Source organism: Phragmites australis, chromosome 24 (assembly GCF_958298935.1).
Source record: "Phragmites australis chromosome 24, lpPhrAust1.1, whole genome shotgun sequence".
NCBI lineage: Eukaryota > Viridiplantae > Streptophyta > Magnoliopsida > Poales > Poaceae > Phragmites > Phragmites australis.
Genome location: NC_084944.1, coordinates 1,533,351 through 1,545,639, shown reverse-complemented (window position 1 = coordinate 1,545,639; position 12,289 = coordinate 1,533,351).

Sequence of the window (12,289 nt, the reverse complement as noted above, 5' to 3'; positions counted from 1 at the left end):
CCAGTTACCACTACAGTTCTAGTTGCTATCTCGTGCGATTTTTGCACGGCATTGTCTGCTCGAGCACACGGCGCCGAGCGTACTTCCTCGCCCCCCCCCCCCCTCTCTCCTTCGTTTCCTGGAGTGTCGGCAGCGTGGCGTGGATGGAAGCCATCGAGTGGTGGCGCGGAGGCGGCTGGCCTGTTGATCTGTGCGTTGCTGCCGCCCTCGGATTTATTAACGAGTGCTCATGTTGAAATATGATTCAATTCCATATATCGTCTTGCTAGGACGCCCAGCATGGCATGGTATGATTCTTTATTATTAGCGGATTTGTTTCTATGTTTATCTTTAATCGTGGTGGTCATCCTATGTCAATATATTTTGTAAGTCGTACGAAAATGGTGTGATGGCCCAATGTTATTAACCTGTGTTTGTACTCAACTTATTATACAGCTAATATCGCCAATTGATACTGGTGATTTTTTGATCTAAGTTGCACATTATTTGCTAACAGCTCATAGTATCAATCATTTCTGAGATGACCAAGACTTAATTCTTTCTGTCAAACCAATGTAATAACTGGTGCTCACTTAAGTTTCCCCTGAGGATAGTTGGAGCCTATTCAAGTTCAAACGGATAAAGTCGGTGATTAGAGGTCAAGGGTGCAGTTCACTTGGTCATGTACTCCCTATGGGTCGTGTCTGACGTCAGAACTGGAATCTTCCCTATAGTTTAAGAAAGAAGTTTTTTTAAAAAAAATTAATTGAGTAGTTTAACTCAAGATTTTTAAATGATAAATACTGCACGCACAAGTTTTAATATTATGGTATACACACATATTTTACTCTGAAAGTATACAAATTATTTGTGAGTTTGAACTAATTTATTTTTTTGAAATATGCTTGCAGCAAAATTGTTCACAAACTGTTATAATTTTTTATTGAAAATATGTATCAGTTAGATCTGATATTGTCTTTAAATTGCACTAGTTTGTTCACAAAATTTGTTGAACATTGGATCTGAATTGTCCTAACATATTTTTTAAATTGCTCATGTATCTATTCTAGATTTACTTACGAGTTTTCATAAAGTTCCTTATATAACTGTATGTAAGAGCAGACAAACAAAAAGATTTTTTATCAAATGTTTTCTTTATTTTTGCCACACATTGAAGTATGTCACGTATAAATGTTGCAAGTTTAGATACAAAAGTCTAAAAATTGAATAAAATACTCATGTTTAGACTTTTTATTAAAAATAAATGTGTATGCTATAAGTCTAAAGCATGAGTCCTAAATAGTTTTAGATGTGCGACTGCATTATTGTTGTGCACTTGTGTCCTAAATAGTTGTTGTGCGACTGCATTATTGTTGTGCACTTGTGTCCTAAATAGTTGTTGTGCGACTGCATTATTGTTGTGCACTTGTGCTATTGTCTACCTGATGTTTTTATGGCTCATGAGTCCTTATATTAATAATCTACAAATATTTCATAAATTCAAGTTATATCAAGATGCATTGCTTTTTGAAATGTTTATTCAATTTTCCTCAAAGTTGAGAACGCAAGGTGAACAGAGAGTGCGCCCATATTTTCTCAAAGTAAGTTGGCACGGATAGGTTGAGACCGGCCAGCAATTACTCACTCCAACGATAGCAGCGCCAATTGAAGAAGCACATGCGTTATGCCATCTTCGCGCACTCGTCATCGTTGAAAAATCATTGGTTGTGATAGTTAATCAAATAATTAAGGCCAGGTGTCTTTTTTTCCAGTTCATAGCATATTTTTCTTTCTTTTCTAAACAGATGAAAAATGCATGCCATTGGCTTCCTGAACTATTAGCGTAAAAAATAAGAGGTGCCCTGTCAGGAGATCCACATCGACCAAGACTAGCTAGCAGTTGATATTATCAAGACCGTAACCCCACCCCGTGACTAGACGGGGCTCGCGCGACCAGTTCTCTGATCACAGAAGGAAACTCCACGACCAACTTTTGCTGATCGTAGGGCAGGTACTTACCTAACTAGTCTAATATCATTTAATGTCATCCACTCAAATATTTTCCTTCCTCAATCATCTCCTCTTGGCGAGCAAAGTCATAGTCGGTGCAGAGGTGCAGTGCCCTATCCTGTACCATTAAATGTTACGGGATGACCCTACAAAATGGCTAGGCAAGTGGGATGGTCTCACAGGCGAGCGTGCGACATGCAGTGATGGGACAACCTCACAGGCGAGCGTGCGGTGTCGGTGACGGGACAAGGAGTATCGGTCTATTGGAGTAGGGCGAACCTACATACCCTTCGTCATCATATGCTAGGAGTAGTTGGCTCCATCAATGTTAGGCCAATCTCAGAGTTTAACATGGTTTGTTTGTATCTATCCCTCTCCTCCTACTATATAAATGGAAGAGGATTGGGCTTGTAAGGCAGGGAATTGATTCTGGAACAAGTTCATCTAAGCCATAAGAAAATGCATAGGATGTAGGGATATTATCCTATTAGAGGTCTGAACCTGGATAATTCTTTGTGTTCTTGATTTTCCTTCGAGACACACACACATCCACCGAAAACGTTGATCACACGTCCATCATCTGGTACATCCCAAAAACATTATCAGGGATTAACCCTCAATAGTTGGTGTGCCATGTAGAGGGCACATTTCCGCGTTTTGGTAAGTGTTCATAACTTGATTGGGCTACCCGTGGTAGGATCCACGATAATCGTTGACTCCCATTCCAAGGACCCCGGTCGCCGCGAGGTGTTCGTCATGGGGTACAACCTAGATAAGCCCGGTGTGCTCCAGGCGTGGGACACAGACTTAGAGTCTGAGGGCTCCAAGACTCAATGTGAAGTTTGCATGGCAGGCCATGCAATAGGTGGTAGTGGAGGCCCTCGTGTCCCGAGCACCGTCGGTGAGCCCCAGGCCTTGCACCCAGAGGAATACCGGTATAGTACTGAACAGGGAGGCGCTCTGATATAGCCCCATCAACTACAGCGCCGCCCAGAGGAGCTCTCACATATGGCGCAATCCTTGGTGGTGTCATCACCTAGGCCGCCACGCAACACGAATGCCGAGGTCTCCCCCTCGAGATATGTCGCTGCTCTGCACCCAACAACTCGACTACGATGCCATGACGCATATGCAGAATCTGCAGATAGTTCGAATGTTTCTTAGCCACACGCTGGTAGTATTACCAGAGGGTTCGCAAGTAGCGCCATGGCTGCATGACCTCGCCCTCCTAGTTGAGATAGCCTGATGCCAAATCGTGGTGGCAAACACTGAGTCCATTGCTAGGACTAGTGAAGGTCAAGACCACCAAGAATCGTAGCATGCCCCACGACAAGAAAGGTCTCATGCTCCCTTTGTGGCAGGGGGTGCCCGGACATCCCACCACATCAGGATGGCCAACCTACCGACCTGCGCGAGAGCAGGGCAAGTAGCAAGTAGCCCTACCACTCGCCTCCCCCTCGCAGGGTGGCGTCGGACTCTTCCATCCCATCATCGGGACCATGAGATAGTCTGCTCTCTCCCCAAGCATGTGCAGTTTCTCATCAGCGATCAGCTCCCCATTACGGGACAAGGTACAACGCTTTATCTGCCTAGCAAAGAGAGGTGTGCTGGCCGAATAAGTTCCAACTGGTCATAGTCCAAAAATTTGATGGCTCGACTACTCCTTAGGAGTTCCTGCAGATCTATACCACTATGGTACAGGTTGCGAGAGGTCACGGGAAAGTCATGCCCAACTATTTCTCGACCACCTTGGTCGGTTCAACATAGTCTTGGCTTATGAACCTCCCTCACGGGTCGATTCACTCCTGGGAGGACTTGTACGACCAGTTTGTCGTCAACTTTCAAGGAACCTACGCCTGATTAAGGGTCGAGAATGACTTGTACTAGGTCAGGCAGTGATAAGATGAGTCGCTATGAGACTACATACGACGTTTCACCGAACGTCGGAATACCATTCTAAGGATCACATGTGAGTCTGTGGTCATAGCGTTCCGGAGGGGAGGCTGGCGACTAGGGAAAGCATGTCGGAGGCTAGAACGGGCTCCACGACTAGCTCTGTAGGCCTGATAGTTGCAACCAATGCTCTTGGTGTCGTAGCTACTATTGGCTAGGGGGTTGAAGCGCCTTGCTGAGGTGTCGGGGGAGTTACGATCGAGGCTATTGGTGGGGTCGAGAACCTACAACAACAACAAATCAAGGAGTTAAGAAAGAGCTCAAAACATCTGCACCTAGCTAGAGAACTTACTGCATCAGCGGAGGGGTGAACACAAGTCTTGTCCCTGTAAAGCCACTGGGTTGATTGGGTGGGGAGGTCAGGACCACCGTCGTGCCGCCAGTGGTCGGTATCCCACTGGCATGTTTAGACGTGTCTGCAGAAGTAGAGTCCTCTGTCGGTCTCTTCCCCCATAGCGTGGATGCTTGGCCAGAAGTAGCCTGATCACCCCCAGTCCGATTAGGGCGAGGCTGGTTAGAGCGAGGCTGGTTGACCCTATGCTAATCAGTGTTGCTTGCAGAACCTCCACCTGTGGTCAATACCCAACTCTGAGCAATCTAGTCACCGCCACAACCAGCTGGGTTAGTACCATGACCAGATTGGCGATCGACTGGGGTAGTACGGACAGCGAAGGAGGGCAAATGCTTGGAGGCTAAGGGAGATGATGAAAGAATTTGTGAGGAGCCATCGATGCTCCATTTATAGGACTGTTGCGGTATGTCAACCGCCATGGGGACCAGTCCATTCAAAATTCGAAAGGCTGTGCATGGGGAACTGAAATTCTCCCGGGTCTAGCGGTAATCAATGTTTCTCTCTCCCACATCCTCCCTTTTTCTTTCCCACCTCCTATTTTCTCTCCCATGTTCTCTCTTTAGATGTTGAAGTCCCTAGGGATCCAGTTTCTTGAGCCGACCACAAAAGTAGACTGTGCCAATGACCACTCCCTAGGTGAACTAATGTCCTCCTAGGGCCCAAGTGGTGCAACCAGGCTCGACCATAACCATGTGGCAAACCAGTCAGTCTCCCACATCCACAAAGGAGCTTGGGGGCTAATATCACTGTAAAGAATAAGGGGTGCCTTATTAGGGGGATCCACATCGGCAAAGGCCAGCTGGCAGTTGATATTTTTACCACGCGACCAAGGGGACTCGCGCGACCAGTCCTCTGATCGCAGAAGGAAACCCCACGACCAATCTTCGTTGGTCGTAGGGAAGGTACTCACCTAACCATTCTAATCTCATTTAATATCATCCACTCAAGTATTTTCCTTCCCCATGCATCTCCTCTCAGCGATCAAAGTCGTGGCTGATGTAGAGGTGCAGGAAAGTGGGATGGTTTCACAGGCGAGCGTGCAATGTGCAATGACGGGATACCCTCATAGGCGAGCACATTGTGCGTAGTGACGGGACAAGGAGTATCGGTCGACCGAAGTAGGGTGAACCTGCATACCCTTCGTCATCATATGTTGGGAATAGTCGGCTCCGTTAGTGTTTGGTTAGTCTCAGGGTTTGATATGGTCTGTTTGTATGTACCCCTCTCCTCCTACTATGTAAAGGGAGGAGGAATGAGCTTGTAAGGTAGGGAATTGATTATAGAACAAGTTCATCCCAGCCATAAGAAAATACACATGATGTAGGGATGTTATCCTATGAGAGGCCTGATCCTGGATAATTCCTTGTGTTCTTAATTTTCCTTCGAGACACACACACACACACATCCACCAGAAATATTGATCACACGCCCGTTGTCCGGTACATTCCGAAAATATTGTCAGGGTTAACCCTCAACAGTTGGCGCAACATGTAAAGGGGAGCGTTTTCGCATCTCAATAAGTGTTGATAACTTCATTGGGCTACCCATGGTTGGATCCACGACAACCGTTGACTCTTGTTTCGAGGATCCCGATCGTCGCGAGGTGTTCGTAGTGGGTTATGACCCAGATGAGCCCAGTGTGCTTTAGGCATGGGACACATACTCGGAGTCCGAGGGCTTCAAGACTCAATGTGAAGTCTGCATGGCAGACCATGTAACAGGGGGTCATGGAGGCTCTCATGTCCCGAGCACCCGGTGAGCCCCAGGCCTTGCACCCAGAGGGAAACCGGTCTGGCATTGAATAGGGAGGCGCTCCAATACAACCCCTTCAACTACTAAACCGCTCCTACGTCTGTTTGTATATACCCCTCTCCTCCTACTGTATAAAGGGAGGAGGACCAGACTTGTAATGCAGGGAATTTATTATGTAACAATTTCATCCAAATCATAAGAAAATACACAGGATGTGGGGCTGTTATCCCACAAGAGGTCTGAACTTGGATAATTTCTTGTATTTTTTATTTTCCTTAGACACACACACACATCCACCAGAAATGTTGATTATGTGCCCATCATCTAGTACACCTCAGAAACATTACTAGGGATTAACCCTTAACACGAACATATAAGACTTGTTACTATAATTGCAACAATCTTGATTTATTAGTACAGTAAAAGAAGATATATACTATAATGCTACAATCTAAATAAAGCCTACAACACGCGTACCCCACACCAACTACGTGAAAGCTGCCCATTTGTGACGGGTGACAACCGTCATAGGTGACGGGTCTCGCACCCATCACCTCAAATGCGTCATTGATGACGAGTCATTGGTGACGGGTAAGGACCCGTCACATATGAGGTTATAGGTGATTGGTCATAACCGTGACCCGTTACTGAAGTGTGTCTCCCATTGCCAGGGTGAAAGACATAAGTGACGAGTAATCTACTAACCCATCACTTATGTTAAGACATAAGTGACAGGTGAAGATGGTATCCGTCACTTGTGTTGTATAAGTGATGGGTAACCTATTAACCCATCATTTATGTCTTAAAATAAGTGATGGGTAACCTCTTCATCCGTCACTTATGTGTAGGTTGCCTACATAATTATCCTGTTTCCTGGCAGCATCTGGAGTATAGCCAAGATTTTGCAGCCGTCTTGTACCTGCAAACAACAACAATGCATCTAAATTCATATCAACAAACACACTTATATAAGAACTCACTTCATCATAGGATCGCAAAGGTTACAAAGTTCCAATCAATTCATTACAAAATCACAAAGGTTACAAAGTTCCAATCAATTCAGATTACATAAGAACTCACAACCCAGAGTTTCTATAGTGCAACTCACCGTGTGGGCTGATGACTTTAGATAACATGAACTAGGTGATCCGTCGTCGAATCTCCAGGAGTGCACCATCGTCAAAAAAAGAAACAAAAAAATCCTACATAATTTGACGCGTAACCAATGTCATGTTATCATGGAATTAAACTAATTACTGAGATTAGTTAAAAATAATCTTGTATTGAACTTACATAGCAGGATTTGATATCCTTTCACCAGAGCGTGAGGAGCATGTTCTATGCAACATAGAATCCGCAGGTGTTGCCGGGTGGCTATTGGTGGTACTGCTTAAAAGAATATTTTTTATTATATCAAAAGGAAAAAAAAGTAGCAACATAGTGCATTTGGTAATCTATTTGGTAGCATTTACCGAACCAGTCTTGTGTGTTGGTCTGCCGTTATCTTTCGCATTGTAGTCAAGTTTAGCTCGAAGTTACTTGTCAAAAACTCTGCATAAAGAGAGATCAATTAGAGAACATTTGAATGTCAGAAAAGTTAAATATATAAACTAAGACATGCCAAACTTACGTGTTGAGGAGTCTTTTACAACGCTATAATCACGCTCTCCAGGTTTGCCTTTTTGTCCTACTGGTCTTGATGAGTCGAGATACTACACCAAGTTTCACTTGAGGCAAATGACCAGTAAGACCTAATAGCTACAGATGTTATGGCCACCCAACAGGTAGTCCATTTTGAAATGTTGTTTCATTGCCCTGACCATATAGTCCGCAATGTAGTAATGGCCTCAGAGTCAAGAAATCAGATGGGCTCCTTGTTCTTCTTTGTTTCTTTCATGAGGGGTCTGACCGTCATCTTGGCCGGTTTGACCGTCAGGATGAAACTTAGCCAATCTGATTAATGTTAAGATCCACAATTAGGTGTCAGACCGCTATTGGGTCGGTCTGACCGGCCAAGCCCCGCGTCTGACTACCCCACGGTTCGGTTTGACCTTCAAAAGCCAAATCCCTCTACAAGGCACCGGTCTGACTGCCCTACCACTTAGAAAACCCTCCACTCTGACCACCTGACTACTTATAAAACCCACCAGTTTGACTGCCCGACCACTTAGAAAACCCACTGGTCCGATCGCCACCCCTTCCTCAGCCTGAACGCCACCTTCCTAGTCTGACCGCTAGCTTCACATAACTCTAAAGCCTTAGGTTGTCGTATCCGACATTTAAACTGACTTTAGTCTAATCGTTCGAGCATTCTTTTACAAATATTTTTTTAATCGTGCGTTATGCAAATTCTTTTATAGCATTTCATCATACTTATTGCAATCATTTTCTTTTAGTGATCGGCAAGCCGAAGAGTAACAGGTTTTTGCGGCAAGATTTTTGCATTGATCCTAAATTGAAGAAAAGCAGCAAGGCAAGCATCTAAGCATACTCAACCTACTATTTTGGATCTTATATTGTATAACTTGATAAATTACGCTTTACGTATGTTTGCATGAATAGTGGGTCTATTGTCGGGTTTATATGGGTAGAACCTATACTGATTTGCCTTACCACTACCTTGAGTTGTTTGATATTCCATATCCTTGTAGCCTTGATAACATTATTGATGTCTAACTTAAGAGTAATTCAAAATACTTTGCAATACATAGGTCCTTGGTAGAAATCAAGCGATGGTACAACCATTGTTCGTGAGCTTGAGGTTTACTTATTGTTTACAAACACAATGATAATGATGTGGGTTGTATGAGAGGTGAGGATGAGACTAGATGTGGGCGGTGCTAGGGGTATCTTTTTCACCAGAGGGGTTTCTCGGTGTAGTTCGAGAGAGGAGCCCTGATGCTATAGACTGTTTGTATCAGTTAAGTATTGATCGTCGGTGTTGTTGGCTTGAGCACTTTTTCATACTTACCATATACTCAAATATGGGATGAGTAAGCCAAGTACCATAATTCACCACGTTCATTTGACCTATGTGTTCGGGGTGTGAGTAAGGGCTTGTAGAGGCACCTAGAAGCGCCGGTAAATCGTAGTACGTTCGGGGTCTCGGTGGCCTCCACATACATCGGGTATGGGAACAAAGGTTCGGGGTGGCTACGTGAACGGTTGGTACGTGAATAATCACTCGCAACTGATGAGCTATGTGCGCAGTGGTCTTGTGTCATATGAGTCTAGGCGTACCCCCATGCAGGGTGTAAATTAATTTGAATTGGCGTGCTCTTGGTTTTCGAGCAAGTTTCTGTCTATCTACATCAGTCGTAGAGTTACAACTTTAGGGTTTTTGTATGGCATGTTGGTTATGATAGGTGATGGTTGTTGTTTATATGAGATGGTTTTAATTACTTTCATGTGCAAGTGGTTGGTTACATGGTTGTTAAGGTTGCTTATGCATATGAATTTACTTAACCTTGTGGTCTACTCCTTGTTAATGCCTCAATTGCATAATCCTTGGAGTCGGGTTATAATATGTACCCAATATGGATTAAGTCTTGCGAGTACCTTCATACTCACGCTGCTTATTTTCTTTTCAGGTGAAGTTAGGTGCCAGCTACTCTAACCCCAATCGGTTGCCTTGTGGGCAAATGGTGCCACCGGTTTTGTTTTCTTTAGCTGTTTTCCACTGCGACGTATGTATGTTAGCGCTAGTTGAAACCTTGTCTTTTGTTTCTGTATAAACTTGTAATCCTTTGAATCCCGTTTAATCCCGATGTTGTGATATTCATGTTGTAAAGGTATGTGTGGGTAATAGCTTCCTGAGAATTATCAGATCACACCTACCGGACTGCCAGAATTAGATTCACTTTAATCATTAGTGGCTACGATTGTTGTGGTGTGATGTGGGTTAGCACGTGGTTCATCAAGAGACGGACGTAGGCTAGCTCTCATCTTATGAAATGATTGTCCTAATGATTAATTCGAATTTAATTGGACAGGTCCTGACATGAAGCTACCTTATCTGGAAGTGAGGGGTGCGACGGTGGTGCACTTGAAGATCGTTCAGACTGGGATGCACTGGAGACCACGATGTCGTCCCTCTTCCACTGCATCATTTGACGAAGAGCTTCACCCAGAGTTGTGACTTTATCATGGGGGGGCAGCTCTAACATGTGTTCGGTGGCATTGCTATGTACCATGCCTACCATAACCATGACATAGCCAGCACATATCGGGACCATATGTAATATATGGATATCTGGATGCACCTGGCCCCTTGCAACCTTGATGTAATACCTGCCAAGCCCGATTACAAGGCTGCAGGGTGTGAGCCCTTCTAGCAGGCCAATAGTATCCAGCTCAGTCATGGCAGCTACTGGTTGATCGACCTCCTTGGAGGCGCAGCTACTCTTCTGTGCAGTTCCGGGTCTAGCTTCCTCTCAGATGGAAATCTCTATTCCCTTTGCTTCAAGCTACCCCATGATGCTTGCATAAATTTTCCGGGTGATGTCCTGTGTCAATGCATCAACGTCCAATGCACCCATCATCTTCCTGTTCTTGTACATTCTGAGTTCTTTGGGAAAGCCGTATTTCCAGTCCTAGAAACTGGATACACTTCGCACTCGACGGGGGTGCTCCGGGTTTCCCAGCGTCATTGTGAGAACATCATATTCATTGATCCCAGTGAAAGAACCTTGGATAGCTTCGGTATCCTTTTCTTTTACTTTGTCTGCAATTGACTAGGTTTCACTGTTTCTAAATGTGATTTCTCTGCTTTTGGACAACTTACCCCTTGCACGCAAATATGACCGTGCTTGTCCCGAGAATTGCAACCAAGGACTCTTGTGGCCTTCTTTGGCTAATGTTTCATCTGTTGTCTGCCATTTTACCTTTTTTTCCCCGCATATCCTATTGCGCCGGTCCGTGGTTGTCCTTGTTCCTAGCTCGAAGCTGCTTCTTCTCCTCACTCTCATTTTTGAACTACCTTGAGTTCTTCATCTGCACAAAAGAATCACAATCTTCCTCTTTCAAGTGCTTGTAGCTCTCAAAGGGTGCCATCCCTTTAGCCAAGAAGCGATTAAAAAGCTTGCTTTTAAAGCTTCGGTGAAGTTTTGCGGTCGCTTTCATTGCTGCATTGACCGCGGCGATCATTTGATGCTCACTCATGTTTCTAAGGTATTCCAGATACTCATTGATGATATTATCAAATAAATCCCTCTTCGCTTCATCACTAAGGTGATAGAACTTGTTCTTTATTGGCACACTCTCTTGAGCAATGAGCTATGTGACCCTCCAGAATCTGTTCAAGGCCTTTTTATCCATAGGCAGCCCGTTAGCATCGATTCCCATGATGATAACCTTGTTTGTCGGTCACTTTGTTTGTGACATTGGCTTTCGAGCTCATGTACCACTACTACATGTCTGGCTTAGAGAGTGCGTTTTCTCCATCTAGAGAGAAAACAAGGGCAGTTGACATAAACAAAAAATATTCCTTCATTCAAGAATATAAAATGTATTGACTCATCTCAATACCTCTTCGACAGGATCGTATTCTTTGCTATTTGCCCGATGTTGGCTCTCCCGCTCGCACAGAATAGGGCTCGGGCTATGATACTAGCTTTCACTGCTATTAGAGAAGGATGACATGTGTGGGCTTGGGCTCCTATCCACCTCATCTTATGCCGGAGTGACCTCTAGTGTGTGCATCCTCTATACTTGTGGTTTCTTAGGGGTGACAGTCCTCTTCTGCGCCATGGTGTCTTAGAGGAAAGAAAATGAATCAAGATTAAGAACAAGGAAACATGTATCGTTCCCTCAATTGTTTCATAGTTGACTAATCACTGCAATGTAACATGTATCCATAACGTATTTAAAACTATCAAATTTTTTATGGCAGAGCTACAAAGCAAGTTGACCAATATATTATTATCCTACAATTTATTTTTTCCCACAAATTTGTTTACATGACAAAAAAACTTTTCATGATATTTAGGCTTCGGCATAATAGGCCATTTCTGTTGTAGTGTCTAATGCCTAGCTTCCTTGGTAATGTGTACTATCTTTTCCTCACAATAAAACAAGGTCAATCTCTTAGGGGCATATTCCTTCAAAAACAAGAATATGAATTGAGGCCCAATAAAGACAAACCAATGAATCTTTAATGATCTTGCTACACAGTAGGCTACACTTAGTGGGTAACTGAGAGTTATTTTGACATGTTATGTAATATGGGATTCTTTCTAAGGAAAG